Below are 17,328 nucleotides of genomic sequence, written 5' to 3' on the forward strand. Positions count from 1 at the left end.
GAAAACTATATTTCCTCAAAACATAAGCACAAAAAGGAGACTTACTCTACAAACTGAAAGAAGTTAGAATTTCATTTTCTGCATTGGTCTCATTGTATTGGAGCAGATTTGTGTTTTATGATCTTTAAATCCTATCTCTTAGCTTATGGGACATTTCCTTCTAATAAAGCTTTATTAAGCTTACTTAAGCCCCTTAAAGTTAACAGTATAACTTTAACTTTAAAGGTACTGTATGTACAAAAATACCCCTGCGCAATAAAAGGTTGAGAAACAGCTTTTAGGACTTTGATACCCTTTCTTCACTCTGAGTTTTTCAATAACCATGGTGTATGTGCTCTTGAAAGTGGTACTTTTTCTGACCAACATTTTTGGTTTTTTCCTCCCCTTCCTCATCTATCTATCTATCTTTTCAGGATACTAAAGCAGAGGGCAGTTCCTGTGTAGAAACAGAGGACAGAAAAGTAAGTGATTAATTTTAATGTCATTTGTGTTAAAAGGCTATCAAATCGTCTTTATTAGTATTGTATAATTTTTAAGTTTAATCAAACTTTCTAAATTTGAGTTTTTTATTTGAGATGCATTTTTAGCTTTAAAGAGCCTTTGTGTGAAGAAATGTTGGAAAATTATATTTAGGCTTTGAGGATTATGTGGACACTATTTTGCCTATTGAATGTACTCAAGTTAAAAATTCATTTAACTTTTTGTTCAGAAGGGAATTGTAACTTTCCATTTTCTTAAAGCATATAATATAAACAGTGTAAAATCTATTTCTATTGCAAGTTTGCTTTCCATTGTGCTCAGTATCAAATGTTTATTAACAATACCATCACATAAAGCTCTTTGCAGTAAACTTCAGTGTATTGCAATAAAGTACGATAGTCTCAAAATATTTAGGTGATAATTACTTTTCAATACCTCTATCAATGCTTGACCTGGCAATACTCTTTCTCTGCTAAACTGGTGATGTGGAATAAAGTTGACCCTTAAAATATCTTTTCCAGTTGTAATTGTCCAAGGAAGTACAAAACATATGCATATTTATTTTTTCAGTTCTCTCCTTCATCTAAACCGCTAGTCCTTAAAAGGTTTAGGAGTGGTAACTATAATGTCACTTAAAAACTGAGTAATGTCAGGAGGGATCTTGCTTTGTTAAAACTTAGTACTGATATTAATGTGTGCCTGCTACCAGCTACATGAGAACTTCATAAACCGAGGTCTTTTTCTGAAGAAATGCTTAAACTGACCACTGGTCTTTTCCAGCCTGGAAAGAGAAATGTAGATGTGTCTTATTCTAATGTTACTAACATAACCCTGTCAAAACTGCATGTTGAAACAGCAACTTTTTATCTTTTGTTTAGTATTACTTTAATTATGCCATAAAATGAAGGAACGCATCTTCCAAACAAACTTTCTTTCTGAACATTGGTGTTGGAGATGATATATTTCTGTGTAAACAACTAATTTTTCAGCAGCTCCTCTATTCCTTAAAAAATATTTAACCCTTTCTGTGAGTACCAGATTTTTAAGAAGTCTGATTTTTGCCTCAGTTACCTGTTTATTGTTCAAAAAGTAGTTTTTAATTGATACATTTTCCCCAAGTTTTATACAGCACTGTTAGTCAACTTTCTTTTTGTATATGGTGTAATGTAATACTAGAAGTTGTACAGCTGTGTGATAGGTCAGAACAACACTCATTTGCTTTTCTGAGATCTACGAGAAGGATATGGCAATCTCAGTAATGGAGTGAAAAAGCTATTTTCAGCTAAACAAAGACATATATTTAGGATTTTATTTAAGGTGCTCAAATACAGATGGAATTAGTGTTAGATGTTTGAAAATGAGAATTATCAATGTACTCTGGTGATATAATTCCTGTAATACCCAGGGATAGGATGTTTTTTCTATTTAAAGATAGGAATATTAAATATTTAACTCAGGTAAGTGTTGAACATGATAGAACTATCTTATGTTGATCCCAAAAATCTCCTCATGGTTAGAGGTTAAGTAAATACAGTAGTGTTTAGTTGACTGTTCGGATTGCTCCTGAATGGTTTTCCATAGCAGAGCTCAAAAATGCTTTTGATTACATTTAGTGATGCTTCATGTGACCAAGGATAGCAGAGTTCATATAGATAAAGGAAGACCGTCTCTGCTATGCTGTTCAGAAGTTTAAAAAAAAAAAAAAAAGAAAGAAAGAAAGAAAAGAAGTGCGCTCTGCACATGAAATTTAAATAATTTTCCTAGTTGCTGTTAACATTCTGATGATATTTAAGGTTCTGAGGCTGTTTTAAATTAAAATTCATATTAACAAATTCTGGTGCTTCTAGTTTTGGTGGAATTTTTTTATACATTACTAATTTTATGTCTGCCTAAAACTCCATCTGCATGCTGTTTGTATGTTTTTGTTGTGATAAAATAGTTTACATACAGTGGCCAGTTTTCCCCTCCTTCCTATTTGACCTTTCTTTTTTGAGATTTACCCTTGCTTAGCTCCTGCATCTTAGCCAGGTGGAGGCTGAGCATGTTTTTGTACAGTCTTCATTACCCCATTTCATTGACTTTCTAGTTAGCTTCCCTGTATTGGCTTGAAGACCATAAATAGTCTCTGCACCTAGTTTTCAAAGAGGGTGATTAAATACTGTTCCAGATATTTTAGTGCAGAATTTCAACATCATCATCAATTCCTACAAAGAAGTAAAACAAAAACTAAATGTTTGTTTTGAAAAAGTCTTTTAAAAGGTTTTAGATGATGTTTGTATTGAAGATTTCTACATCAAAGTACTTTTTCATTCTGTAACAATGTACCTATAGGATTTATTTGTGTGTGTTGGTATGTAAAATGTAACTTTTTCAACTTATTTAATACATTTCACATACTGTTCCCAATGATTTAGAAAAACCTACTTGGATTTTGCAATCTTTTGTTTAGGGGAACGGGGAAATCTTTTGTAGGACAGCTATAAATATTGACAAAAGTACCCCATTCAGAGCGGAATTTGAACCTGTCATGCTGTTTCTGATATTGTGTCTTTTTTGGAAAAGAATTTTCACTTATGATATGAAAACAAAGGTTAAGACTAATCTCTGGATGACTGATGTCGGATTGCTAAATCGATATTATGGTACCTTTAAAGTGGAGGCCTAATTTTCAGAGGTGCTGAGTATATGTAGCTTCATATAAAGTTAGTGCAAGCAGCAAATACTCAGCACCTCTGAAAATCAGGCCACTTCTGTTTAGGGAGGGCCTCCGTTCACCTAAGTACTTAAGTAGGTGCTTTAGTGAAGCAACAAGGGGGGAGGGGGGGCTTTTATTTAAGTACATGCTTCAGGCCTATATGTGGATTCAGGAGCTTAACTTTAGGCACCCAGGTTTGAACACCTTTGGCTTAAGTTTTAATTTTGGAAATGGATAAATTCTGAAACATGTTTGATTAATTTTTATAGTACAAATGTTGAAAAAGTAGGCTGTCCATGGCCAGAAAAAAATTAGACTGCAACCTCTTTAATATATAGTCTCAATCTGCTTTACTACTTCTCTTGTAACTTTCATTTTATATAGTGAAACAGTGTCACTCTGGCCAGAAAGATCTACTTAGCTCATCTTTTAATTCAGGTTGTATATCCTATATCTCATGCTAGATGACTACAATTAAATACCTGGAATTTTTTCTATTGCATTTCTGGAAAACCATGTAACTCAGTCCTACATTAACCACTAGGATGTTAGGCATTAGTTGAATATCTTTCAGTGGGAAACCATTCACCTTGTACTCCAGGGAACAATCAATTTCATTACTATGTTGAATAACATTTTGATCACTAAAATGAAAGGAACCATTGTATAAAATATCAGTTTTCTAATAAGTATATATTAAAAGTGGAATCTTTAATTATGAATTTTTTGAGGGTGCCTTAGATATTCATAGGAAAGATTTCATTATTGTTTCCATTTTTTCTTTACATTAAAGGATGGTTTAAATATATAATTTTCCAATTGGTGGTTTAGTCAGAGTTCATAAATGTTTGTATGGGAGTTTCATATTATTTCATGGGTATATAGATTGGTCTGATTTGAAGCAATGGTAAATAGGCCTCTGTGAAACAGTCAACAGTAGTGCCACTGAAGTCAATGGAGCTGCACACATGTAAACAGGTGTGTGTGTGTGTGTGTGTGTGATGGGATGTTCACCTCACTCCAGCCCCTGAAGAGATTAAGGTGGCTAGGTGGGCCTGGAGGAAGAGCAAGGGTGCAATGTAGACTAATTAAAGGATTATGCTCACCTGGACAGGAACAGGCTGACCTTGTATAAAGCCAGGTAGCTGAGTGCAGAATGGGGCTACAGTGTGGAAATCTGCAGTCACTCTCTCTGAGGTAGGGAGATAAGGGTGCTTGGCCTGGAGGAAAGGGCATATCTGATGGAGGGTAGAGAAGGAGCTTGATAGAGGCAATGCAGGAAGCTGTCCAGCGGAACAGTAGCAAGGTGTGGGACAGTGCAGACCTTAGCTGCTGGTCATAGGTTGCTTAAGATAGAACCCAAAGAAGAGGGCAAGCCTGGGTTCCCTTACCAGCCACTAGGGAATTGGAGCCATTAAGGGACAGTGAATTGGAAGACTGCTTGGGATAGTTGGTATAGAGACATTTTGGTACACAAACCCTCCCACTCCCAGAAGGGGAAAACAACAGTGAGCTGGCTGGAGGTCGAAGCCACGAAGAGGGAGCAGTTGAGTCCTGAGAGAGAGATGGAATAGAGTACCTTGTGACAGTGTGACGGACGGAAGAATTAGGCCCATTGGCTTCGACTGGAGTTTTGAATGTGAAAGGAATGCAGAATCGGACCCAATATGAGTGTATTTAAGTTGTCTATATATATTTCAGATTTCTTTGGGCATTTGAAATTATGCATGTGTGTTATCTGCAACTGATTTGGTTTATCCTCAACAGTTAGCAGAGTACAGATTTTCCAGCACCCTCTCTAGTTTTCTCTTTGGTTTAGAGGTATTGCATTTATCCAGTGATTGATCAAATAGTATCATAATATTAATTTACTATTCTAAATTGAGACTTGATGGTCTGGGGCTCACTTTCTGTCACTCAAATGAATTTGAAATGTGTAACTTCCTTTGTAACTTTTTCCTTGACGGTTACTTGTGCTCATGTCTGATTATTACTCCCTGTTAGGTGAGTGAGTGATTGGGACTCTAAACACTCAGATTTTGGTTTTGGTTTTGGTTTGGATAAATATCCAGACATTTCAGCCTATATTTATACTACTTGTACACAGTGAGTCTGGAAATCTCACAAGAATAGGCATTATCGTGGTATTTCAGCAAAACCATTTCTGATTATTATGAGAAACTGTAACTGTAGTTGTTGAAATATTAATATTTCAAACATCAAAACAAGCAACTTTCCATCCCCAAAGTGAACCATTTTTGTTCAGTTAAACTGAGGAACATTACAGGAGTGGTAGGATGATTTGTGTTTATTTCATTCAACTTGTTTCTTCTAATATCATTTTTCTAGGTCATTTTTCCAGGTCTAATCCTTATGTCTCAACAGGTGTTCTTTTGGGATAGGCAAACAAGCAGAAATTTTAATTTTATGTAAAATAGTGTTTAGCTTAGAATCAAAGATACATTATTATGTTGGAATAATTTTTTTGTCTTCCAGTGTACTATAGTGTGTTGACCCATTGTAATTAGAGTTGATGCCTCACAGTAGTGTAACCTATGAATAAATCAAAAGTAATGTCTCATCTGTATGAATATGCTTGCCCATCTGTAGATTGCCAGCAAGAGGCACCACTTAAATCACATTATTGTGAGGTCTTAAATGGGGCTTAATTGGTGTATATACACCTTGTGGTGGCCCTCTGCATAGGGGTGCAAACTGCAATCATTTTTAAATTTTGACTTCTGAAGTTTTAAACATCTTGCCATGACCATTTGTCACAGAGATGTGTGTTGTTAAACACACTAGTCTATTAATATTTGAGATTCAGTTCCTGATTACCAGTAGGAAAGAAAAAATTAAGTCTGGGAGGGGAGGAGGAAGGGGGAAATGAGAAGATGAGCTGCCCTGTGTCTTATGCCATAAGGATGAATAGCATGTCTTAAGGCTGAAGACTGGGAGAGCTGGATGATATTATTCATGTTGTGAGATTCATGGAACACTGTGAATTCATCATCCCTTTGTCCATGTGATTGTCATGATGCCATCCCCCTGCATCTACTGGAGGGTTTTTCTGTGTTATCACAGCACCCACTATTGCATAGTAGCTGTTGGGCAGGGAAGTAGGATAATTTTTATTAATGCTGTCTCCTGACTTTCTACTTTTGGTTCCTGCACTTTTCATAATGTAAGAATCTCACAGAGCAATTGTAGACAGCGTACATGTGAAGACCATCAGCCAGCCCACCCCCACTACTGTTTTGAGATATTGTGACAAATATCAAGATAGTCCTTGATGAAGGAAGCATGCAAGATTGCAGCCAACAGCCAGGGGCTGCTGTTTTTATCAGTTGACTTAATACAGGTACAACTCTCAGCTAAGACAGTTTATATTAGATATACGATGATACCTGTGCCTAGTTTTTGAAAGTGGAAATCCCAACATAGAGAAAGATAGATAGAAACATAGTTCTATCTATTTGTGCTTCTCTTCTGTCTTCTCTGTTCATCTTTCCCAAGTTTTTGGAATCAACTTGAGCTCTTGAGGAGGCACAACAAATAAAAAGGTAGTTTAATCTAATTGTAACACTGCTGTAGAAAGTATTTCATGTTACTTTCTAGTGGCTGGTCCAACTATCACTTCTGCTACCTACCAGTTCATTCCTTTAGCTCAAGTGGAAGAGATCTATACATTTCAGTCTTGGGTGCAAACCTCTCAGAGAATCCATCCTGGAATCATTAAATAAATGTATCACAGGCTCAGTCTATAAAAACAATACATTTTTTCAATGGAATTCTTGAAAACATATAGTAGGAGTTCAGAAACTACTTGACAATGCCTGCAAGGGTATAAAGAAATATTCTGGTTCCATCTGTGTTGGGCACCACAGACAATACAGTACAATTAGGATATGCACCATTATCATCGTCATCATCTTTGCTATTTTATAATGAAATATGTCACTAATGAAGTATGTTATTACTAATTAATGGGAACTTTTCCTACTTAATAACAAAAAATAAAACTGGATATCTACACGTTTAATTTCAATAAAATCTACTTCTCGTGTCTGTGGAAGAGTAGAATTTCACCTTTATTTGGATGTGCTGGTATTTCAGTCATAAGACCCAATTTTTGGACTACTCATAAGGGTAAAGATAAGCATGTTTAAGTGCTTACAGGATTGGAGTTATAGTTGGTTTTCCTAATTTTCTAGCAATGGCTACAAGAATACCTCAGGCTACCCTCAGTCTTTCACTCTAAGCGTACAAATGTGTTCTTTTGCTTTTGATTGGGAGAAATATTAAATTGCTGATAATCAGTTAGAGAACACCCTTTAAATCCATTATGAAAATCAAGCTACGGTAATATTACCATCAATTTTGTGGGATCCACTATGAAACAAAAAATGATAACTTTTCAAAGGGAACGGTTTATGCATAATTTGATTGTTATGCAAAGCAGTTTATAAAAACATATGAACCACTCGTCAAACTGCCCATTTTAGGATACAACTTGAAATAACTATGAATTTTTAATTGATTAATCCCCCCATCCATTTTAGTATTCCTTTTCAAAAATATCAAAAATAAGGGTGTTGGTGTGATATTTCCAAATGAGAAATGTTAGACATCTTCTGAGGAAGTAAGGTTTTAAATAAATTTTGAAGACTCAAGAGATTGTTATAACCTTTGAGGGATGGTTGCTAGGAATGAGCTCTGGACTTTCAGAAATGCACCCATCATTAATAATTAGACACCCCTCTTAAGAAGTCCAAGGGGAAAAAAGTCCATACACATTAGTTTTGCTTTTCTGTTACATACTCCATCTTCATTTTTAACATAAAGACTAATTTGTATAGATTTCTATTTTGGAACCAGATCTCTCAGTTGCAATGAAATGGTTAAGGCTTGGATGATATAACATGAATGTTTTCTGTCAAACCTTGCAACGAGCATGGGAATCCCCGCCCCCTCCTCCCACATAAATAGGGATGCAAGAAGCAGGGAATAGGCCTTAACACACTTTTTGCAGCCCCCCCCCCCCCATATTGAATTAAGCTGTGGTTTTGTAGGGTGTAGGGTCAAGTGGAATGTGAACTAGGACAGCGCAAGAAGTTGGCTATCACAGCTGTTCAGAAGGGGCAGGTGGAGGGTTATGTGAAAGGGAGCAGAAATGTACTGCGTGTATACTTTTCACAAATTGCTTGTTGTTTGTTTGCTGTTTGTCTATAACAATAAGTCTGTCTTGTCTAGTTAGACTAGAAAGTTTTTGGGGCATGAACCCTCCCCTATTTTTGTGCTTGACACAGTGGGGTCCCAAATGTGGTTGTGGCTTTTAAGCACTATTGAAATATGTCCATGTTTTAAAGGTGGTTTTTCAGGTGAATAGTTACACCTGTTAGGTTTGGTGGCCCATCCAACTATTTTATTTTTGGCTCAAAGGTAGAGACTTCAGAATGTGGGAACAGGAAGATTGACAATCATTTCAGATTTCTTCATTTCTATCTTTTGAAGTTGATGGGAGCAGTTTTCAAGTCTGAGATTAGATTTAACCTTCAGGCTTTCAGCCTATCAATGGGAAAAATATTAATTAACCATCAATCCTTAATCTACATTGCGATGCAGATCTCTCTTTTCTTCCCTGGTCACTTGCATTGAACCTTTTATATATGATTTAACCTGATTCCCCTGCAACAAAAAACTCAGGTTTAGGAATGATTAGTGATATGTAGTTTATCTCAGGACTGTTTAATATGGACCAAGATTTAGACATATTCAATATATGGTAAATTCCTCATTCTGCAAACTAGAGAGCTAGAGGTCTGTGTATGCCCAGTAACCTAGATCAATCTTCTTTATGTGAATCCTAAACATTGTCTGCTCTCCTAGTTTTATCCCAAATCTAACAATATTTTGTACTTTTCAGAAAGCCACTGCTCCTGGAATTATGTATCTATGAAAGAATCTCAGCTATTATGGAAAAGAAAAGGTTTCAAACTTCATAGTTGCATAGAGAAGCTTGGAACCTTAACCCCTCAAAACTTAAACATCAGAAGCCAAGTAATAAGAACCCAAAATATATTTGTAAAAATCTTGTGATTATTTTAAGCCAATCTGAAGATGTTTTTTGCCCTGATTCATGTTTTTGAGCTCTTGGTGTTGGTCATACTGTGTGTCTTCTCCTTTGCAAAGGTTACTACACTTTGTTCTCCACTGAAACCGTTTTCCACTGGCTAAAGCAGTGTGCTGGAGGCAAACAAAAGTCCATGAGCATATAGTCAAAGGATATAGCAAACAGAAGGATTAAGGGAAAAGGGATGAAGCTCTGGAAACAACATTCCGATTAAATATTGGAAGCCTTGTGGAGGTGGTAGTAACATCCCACTTACCACATGCCCTGGGTCAGACTAAATTCCCTAACTTCTCTGTTTGCGATAGCAAATGTGAAGAACTTCACTAATTAGCATATTGCCATGTGTGTTAACATGTGAAGACATCAAATAATGTTTATTATAAAATGTTTGGTAATATGAAATATCGATATGTCTCAGGACTAAATCTCTTTCAAGTCAGTATCATGATCTTTCCAAAGAAAATCAAATTCCCCTCTATTTGATATAACCGAATTTTATCCTAAGGCAAAGGCATAGGAACATACTATCCACCCACTATTTTAATCAGAATATTGGACATATAGAGACAGATATTTAGCTGATGTAACTTCACTGGGGTTTCACCTGTTTACATAGGCTGAGAACCTGGCCAATAGTCTTGTCCTTTTTCAGAAATTTTCCAAGTGCAGCCACTTACTCTCAATATTGTTATTAGTTTAACAATGTATTTGTATTTTAGCCTCAAGTGCCGAAAGGGGTGAGAATTTTGTGGGCCCCACATGGATCAGGAACCTCACAGAATACTAAAGGAGAGTGAGAATAAGGGTATGCTACACTACAAAATGAAGGTATGCTTATAGCACCCATAGATGGGTAGACAAGCACATGCTAACTCAAGGCTAGCACATTAAACAGCAGTGTGGCTATGGTGACACAAACAGCAGCTTGGGCTATCCAACTGAATATGTATCCTAAGGGTCAGGCAGGATTGTACTCTGGTGACTGGCCCAAGCCCATGTCACTGTGGCCACCGAATTATTTTTAGCATGCATGTGAGCTCGAGCAAAGCTAAAGTGTCTGTCTTCCTGTGATGGGAAGCATTCTTCCAGCTGTTGTGTGGACATACCCTAAGATACTTTCTCCTCTTCCTGTCCTACTCTATCATTGGGGTCTAAGGCATATAGCAATTGATTGGTACAAAGTAGCCATTCATTCTAAAATTGTATTTTGGGTTCCACTGTGCCATGAGGTCTTATCATCAAGGTGTGTTGGTGCAGATACTGTGGATCTGAAAAATGACATGAGTTTTAAATGGGTGCCCCCAGAACTATATCCCCAATCCTTTTCTTTGTGGTGTTTTGGAATAGAAAAAATTTAGACCCACAATGAATTGAATAGAATCTATGTTAAAAAGATTTTTTGTGCCAGAGAGTTGCATTCCATTCCATTTTCAGTCTGACAAACATGTTTTGTTCCCTAGCTTTGGTTTCTACACTTTTGTTTGATTCAGCCCACTTCCTTTTTTTATAGACTCACCAGTGCTGGCATCTGCAATGACATTCTCTCCAGTATTCCCTAGAGGCACCATAATGCTGACCATTAACTAGCAGCTAAGTGTTATTAGCTCAGTGGTCCAAGGTCACTCAAGAAATCTCACTACGTTTTCTGTCCTCCAGCAGGAAAGTAGTTCACAAAGAGAACACTTTCGAGATGCCTCTTGACACAGAAATTCAACACTTCCGTGCTCAGAGTGCTGAGGGTTTATGAGAGCAATAGGCTTTATGGTGTGCATTAGGCCAATAACGTGATAGGTCAGTAAGTTAGAAAATTTCCCCATAGTGACATAATTATCTTCCTGAGGAGTACGGTATGTGTAGTAATGGCTTTCTCTGCCTATTGATGACAATATTTTGTACTTTTTTAATGCCTTCTGTCAGAGGAGCTTAAAGCACATTACCAACATTAATTATAAACACCAGTGAGGAAGGCAATTATAGTATTTATATTACCCAAGTTACATGTGGGGAAACAGAAGCATGGGAAGGAGACACAGACAAGGTCACAGTGAGACAGAGATACAAATGAGAACAACCCAGAGTTCCTAACATATATTCTGATCTCACCACAAAGCACTCTCCTCTCAATTATACTTTTTTTTCCTTTGCTTGCTTGCTTTTAAATTTCACTAATGACAGAAGGCTTAAATGAATAACGTTTTGACTAATTATTTGTGCTTGATTATTTGTAAATAAATTTGGATGTTTCAAAGTAATGTTGCATCCTAAAAATGAGTAAAAATTAAATCTGAAGCTACTTTTTTTCTCATACTGGAATATTAATAACCACCTGTGTCATTTGATTATATGTTCTGATCCAGGGCCCAACCCAACTCCCACTAAAGTGTAAATGGAAAGATTGCCGGGGGAACTTTTGATTGACTTCAATGAGAGTTACATGACCTCTAGAGTCCAGCCTGGCACAGAATACCATGAGAGAGGCTCTTTTTGCAGAATTTCTGGTTCAGTAAAGAACTTCTTAAAATCTTTTAAAGCCTCTTCAGATGAGATTCTCCACATAGTTTTACGAAATCTTGAGGTTTTGATAAACTCCAGATAAGCTTCTGAGTTTTTGAGTGCTTATGTGAATTGAACCCAAACTCCAAATTGCTTGATGTTCACTCATTGCTGTTAATTAGTGTAATAAATCGAAATGGTCCCTAGTTTACTTGCTTGCATGAAAAAGTCACTTATGTCTATCGTTGGATAACTCAAACTCACACCACAACTTTGAGCATGACTTTAAGAAGCAAAACAATGAACCTGACATTTTTAACATGAGAAAATACTCAGAAGTCCAACAGAATAGAATTGCTTATTGTTTCCTGGTATGTAGACTGACATAATAAGGGGTCCTAATGGTAAGTTTTATGCCTTTTGAATGATCATAATACCAGTCCTATTACCACTCTCTTGTTCTTTCTGACACTCTGACATGCAATTATGGAATTTCACAATTCAAGTGATGACATTGCTGCTGTGGATGTGTCCCTATATCTCCACTTAATCCAACTGCATCTAGCAAGCTTTAATTTGATAAAGTGCAATTGAAGTGACAGCTGATGACAGAGGTGCCAAAACAATAATCTGACCTCCCACTAAAGTGTCAACATGTTGGACTGCGTGATTTTTACAGAAGCTTGAGTGCTCAAAAGGCACATTGACAATATTTTTCTTATGCTAGAAAACCTGCAGTTAAGACAGGAGAATAAAATGATTTAAACCCTAATATGCACATTTGTGATGGGGCTTCCCCTCATTTACTAGTTTTCCCATTGCTTTTATGTGAGCACTTGATCGGTATTGTTCAAAAAGTACTTTCAGAACTGCAATGTGATGCTTTCTCTGAAACCTTTTTATGTTTTTTAAATAAATCTTAAATAGTCTGTGCACCTTTTGTAATGATTTAAATCTTGAAGAAACTGTTTCTTCTTTTCTCTTATGGAGCAGCTATTTTTTTCTCTTTTCATGCCCCTGGAGGGAACTGTGGAACGGCAAGGAAATGACTTCGCTAAATCAAATTTGATGATATTTTTCTCTTTTCCTCCAAGTGGAGTAATAAATATGAATTGGCACTAGGAATTTTTATAAGGTAAATGAATGTGAACATCGCACCTGTCATTGAATCTTCTGTGTTAAGTATAAGTCACTATTATTAAAACTACTATTATTATTTGCACAGTGGTTGTGAGTCAGACTGGCATGGTCATCCTTACTCTCTGCCCTTTGTTTACAGTATATATTAAATCTAGAGAATACAAATAAAGTTATGTTTTACACATTATTTTGTGCTGATTCAGTGGTGTTTTGGTTGGGCAAAATGTTCATACTTGAATGATTTCATTCATATAAATGGGAATTCTGAGTTCTCAGTACCTCAAATGCAAGTTTCTTCTTTAGGTACTTAATTATGGATTTTAGGTATCTCGGTAGTCTGAAAATTTTGGTAATGATATTTATATCTGCTTACTTTCAAATCTGATTCAATGCCATAGCTAAATGGAATCGTGTACATTAGGAGCTGTTATATAAGAATTCTCAATAACGTTGTTTTTTTTGAAAACTAAAATAGTACAGTTTTGGATCATTTAATATGGCTTGCACTCTTGCCTTTCAATTGATATTCTGTTAATTCAAAAATATAGTTTCTGATCATTTAGCTACTGGGTTGTCAATAGTCTTCTGTTAAATTCTGGATTGTTGTTTGAGGATACCTGCATTATGTGAAGTTTTATTTGGCTGCTTGTTTGTTTTCTTTTTGTACTTGCTAGCTGTCATGAATTTAAATGGTTCAGAACTGACAATTGCTTAGTAATAGTTCCTGGAAAGTTCAATGAACACATCACAAGCAGCATTCTGTATTCTTTAGGTTTTAGTGATATTAAACATCACATTTTTCCTTTAGAAGAATAAATACCTTACTACTAATAGAGTGTTAGGAAATGTTTCAACAGAGAAGATATTGTGCCAGGTTGATGGTGTAACTCCATTAAATATTTCAATTATTTATATTTTACCTCAATATTTTTCTTTAAGCCCACAAAGTTCTTAAAAAGGGAATTAAAATATTCACATTTTTAATGTAGTATAAAATTTCAATCAAGTGGAGTATTATGAAGGCTGAGTGAGAGTTAAGGTCTGAAGGATCATTTGATGGGAGCTAGCTGTCAAAATATGCTGAAAAATAATTGGTCTATAAACAGATTCAAATTTACACAGACTATATCTAGTCAAGTAATTTGTCAGCTAATGTAAAAATAAAAATACAGAGGGGAATTAGATTTTAACGTTATACAGAAATCTGTGTAGGCCTGTTAAATCAACTTGATATGAACTGGAAAGTGATCTATGACTTTTTTTAATAAGTGCTGGATTTGGGACTGAGGAACAAATTATAGCAGTGGGGCTCAGTGGTTTAGCTTTTCTCTTTCATGTTGCTAAACATATGCTCTTGAACAACATTTTTCCAGTAATGTATGAACTTTCCCAGGCTCCTAATACATTTACTGTGTGAATGATATAAAAAAATTGATCACATCCTTGGCTTAAAGATTTGTCATTAGGATGTTGTTACCTGTATTAGTTTAAACATATGTTACCATTAATAACCTGACATTCCATGTGCATACCTCATAGACAGATGCAATCGTACAGGGTGGGATGACATTGAAAGAGTTGTTTTTAAATCAAAGTGTATTTGTGCATCGTGGTCGGGTTTGCCTCTTCCCCTTTTTGGTGGTGTTTGGAAAGTTATAAGCTGGAAATTTAAACAAAAAAAAAATTTTTTTGGAGCAGCTGGAAAAAATGGTTAAAAAAGAGTTGGGAGATTTCATAAAGAAGGACTGAGATGGGAAAATGCACACACTAATCATCTCATTTGCAGAGGCTTTTGCCTGCATAGCTAGTCATAGTCACTCACCAAGGTTTAAAAAGTAATCACCTTGGCTACTTTCCAATTAACCACATCTTATTTTCTGTGATGAAGGGAGTGAAATAGTCCAATGTGCTGCTGGCAGCTAGAACACTGAAATTTGTGAAACATCCCTGTTCTTAGCACTGTTCTTGTGAGACATCCATGTTCTTAGCACATACAGAACCATGCGAAATCTGTGGATATCGGCTCTATATCCGCAGACCATGTTTGTGGGTTGCAGATGGATTCGGATCCAAATTTTAGATGTAGAGCTCTGCAGATCTGCGAATATCTATGGACTCAGATCAGATGCAGATACACATTTTGTATCAGCGCAGGGCTCTAAACATCAGTGCAATTTCAGGTCCTAGTTCAGGAATGTACCTAAGCATGTGCCTAACTGTAATTATTTTAGGAGTCACATTGTAGCCACATGCTTACAGGAGGTACATGCTTAAGTAATTTGCTGAACGAGGTTATTTAGTAAGGATATGTCTACTGCAACCCTGGAGTATGATTGCAGCTCATGTAGACCTACACAAGCTAGCTTTAATTAGCTATCTTGTGTTACAGAATAGTGAAGCAGCTTCAGGATGGGCTGGCCACTTGAGTAATTATCCAGGGTTTTGGAAGGGCTTCGAGAGCTTGCACTGAAGCCTAATGCCAGGGCTTCACTGCTCTGGTACCTGATCTAGTAAGATTAAAGTTAGTTTGGATGAGCCGCAGTAATGAGGTGTGATTGTAACATAGGCATACCCTATTACCAGTGATTCTCAACTACTGGAGAAGCTGAGTATCAAATGGCATATTGAAATGGCTACTAGGTAGAGGTGATGGGGACTTTTGTGATATCCATTACCATGGGTATTGTGATAAAGTCAGGCCAGAGGGCCTCAAAAGGGCATACCGGGGCCAGAGTGTGAGCCCTAGAAGGCCAAAAGCCCTTTTTCCTGCAAGCAGGGGAGAGATGATTGTAGGGCAATTAGAGACACCTGGACCCAATGAAGGGCTAGTCCAGGTGTACTTAAACCCTGACTTCCCTAAAGGGAGGGGGAGAAACACAGGAGGAGGAGGAGGAAGCTGCTAGAAGGCTGGTAGCAGCTGGAGGAGAAACTTCCCCCCCGGCCAGGAGACAGTGCTTCTCTGCAGCTATAGAAAGGGAAAACCCCTGTCCCAGCCAGCAGAAGGAAGCTGGAGCAAGGTACCTCCAAGGGGAGACAGAGTTACTGGGGACTCCCTGGCCCACTACAAGGGGTTGAAGCGTGAGACCCACTAGGGAGAAGCTAGCTGTTTGCCACAGTATCCATAGAAAATGTGAGGGAATTAACTTTCCTACTTGAATCCTCATATGGGCAATAAAAAGCAAGGTTGTGCTGACCAAGAATACATCCATATTGTATGTGGGCCTGCAGATGTTCCCTATTCATTTGCTATAAGAGACAATGATATTTCATGCAGACTGCCTAGAATTTTCCCACAGAACTTTTATTGCACCAGTTGGTGCTAATGCCACTTATTTCAAAGCCTGGCAGAAGCTCAAAACAACTTTATATGAGGTATGTTCAGAATATACCTGTTTCAAACCTGTAGGCATGCTTATATGATTGTGCATGCTAGGATATGTCGAGTCTCATACTGTCATATTATCACAGAAGCTCTGAAAGGTTTTGCCTTTCAGTGTGATAAAGTAGTCATGATCTGATCTATTATTCAGTTTCTCCTCATGAGACACAGCTTTTTTGTAGATAAGTGCTTCACACTCCATGCTTTTTGACTGGCACTGGCTTTCAATTGAGCATTACCTGCAGCTACTTTAATTCCAACTTCAACTCTTTATTAGCTCCTGAATTTGAATTTATTTTTCCTTTAATAATACAGAAGCTGAAAGTTGAAATTAAAACTAGAGCAGATTTGCATTAAGCATTACTTAAAATGTTTACTGTGCCAACTATTTAATCTTAACACTGGGTTACTAGTTTGTTTGTTTTGTTTTATAGCCCTGCAGTTTAATGGTTCCCATATTTTGTGCAGAAATAGTCTTTTTTTAATATGAAATCTGTCATTCTGTAGAATGAAAAATATTTTTGGAATTGACACAGCTGGAGTGGTGGAAATTTAAGACTCTACTGTTAGGATTTTTTTTTAAAGGGCCCAATATTTATAGTTTGAAATCCATCATTAGGCACCTAAATAATTGGCCAGGTTCTCAAAAAAGCTGAATGACTTGAGCTCCCATTTTAATTGCATATTTACTCTTTAAAATTGGACTTGTATGTTTTGAAAAAAACACATATAATTCATCACATTGACTGGACTTTACCACCTTAAAATTATTGTAGGCTGGGTGGACATCTTTCACTGGGATGGTGAAGTCACAGGCAGCTGTACAATGTCTCAATGTGATCTGTATAACCACCACAGTGTGGAGCAGTCTCCAGTGCTCAGTATTCCAGGAGTACCACAGCAGCCAACAGGTTGTTTATTGTTGCATAAAGCGCCTGGGAGTAAGATTTAGTAAACGTAGGCATTGCTTTTCTGACACCTTCTGTGTGTCAGCCTTTTTTGGTTTTC

General features: G+C 36.8%; 1 long non-coding RNA gene across 1 annotated transcript in view; it reads left to right on the top strand.

Moving 5' to 3' along the window:
• Positions 1 to 442: 442 nt before the first annotated feature.
• Positions 443 to 17,328, top strand: part of LOC137155178 (uncharacterized) — a 164,418-nt gene continuing 147,532 nt past the window's right edge. The window contains exon 1 of the long non-coding RNA XR_010920371.1: positions 443 to 461. This is a non-coding gene — a long non-coding RNA (uncharacterized lncRNA). The remainder of the gene's footprint in view (positions 462 to 17,328) is intronic.

This window comes from Emydura macquarii, unplaced genomic scaffold (assembly GCF_026122565.2).
Source record: "Emydura macquarii macquarii isolate MOO-44397 ecotype Brisbane River unplaced genomic scaffold, CSIRO-AGI_Emac_v2 contig_1348, whole genome shotgun sequence".
Lineage (NCBI taxonomy): Eukaryota > Metazoa > Chordata > Testudines > Chelidae > Emydura > Emydura macquarii.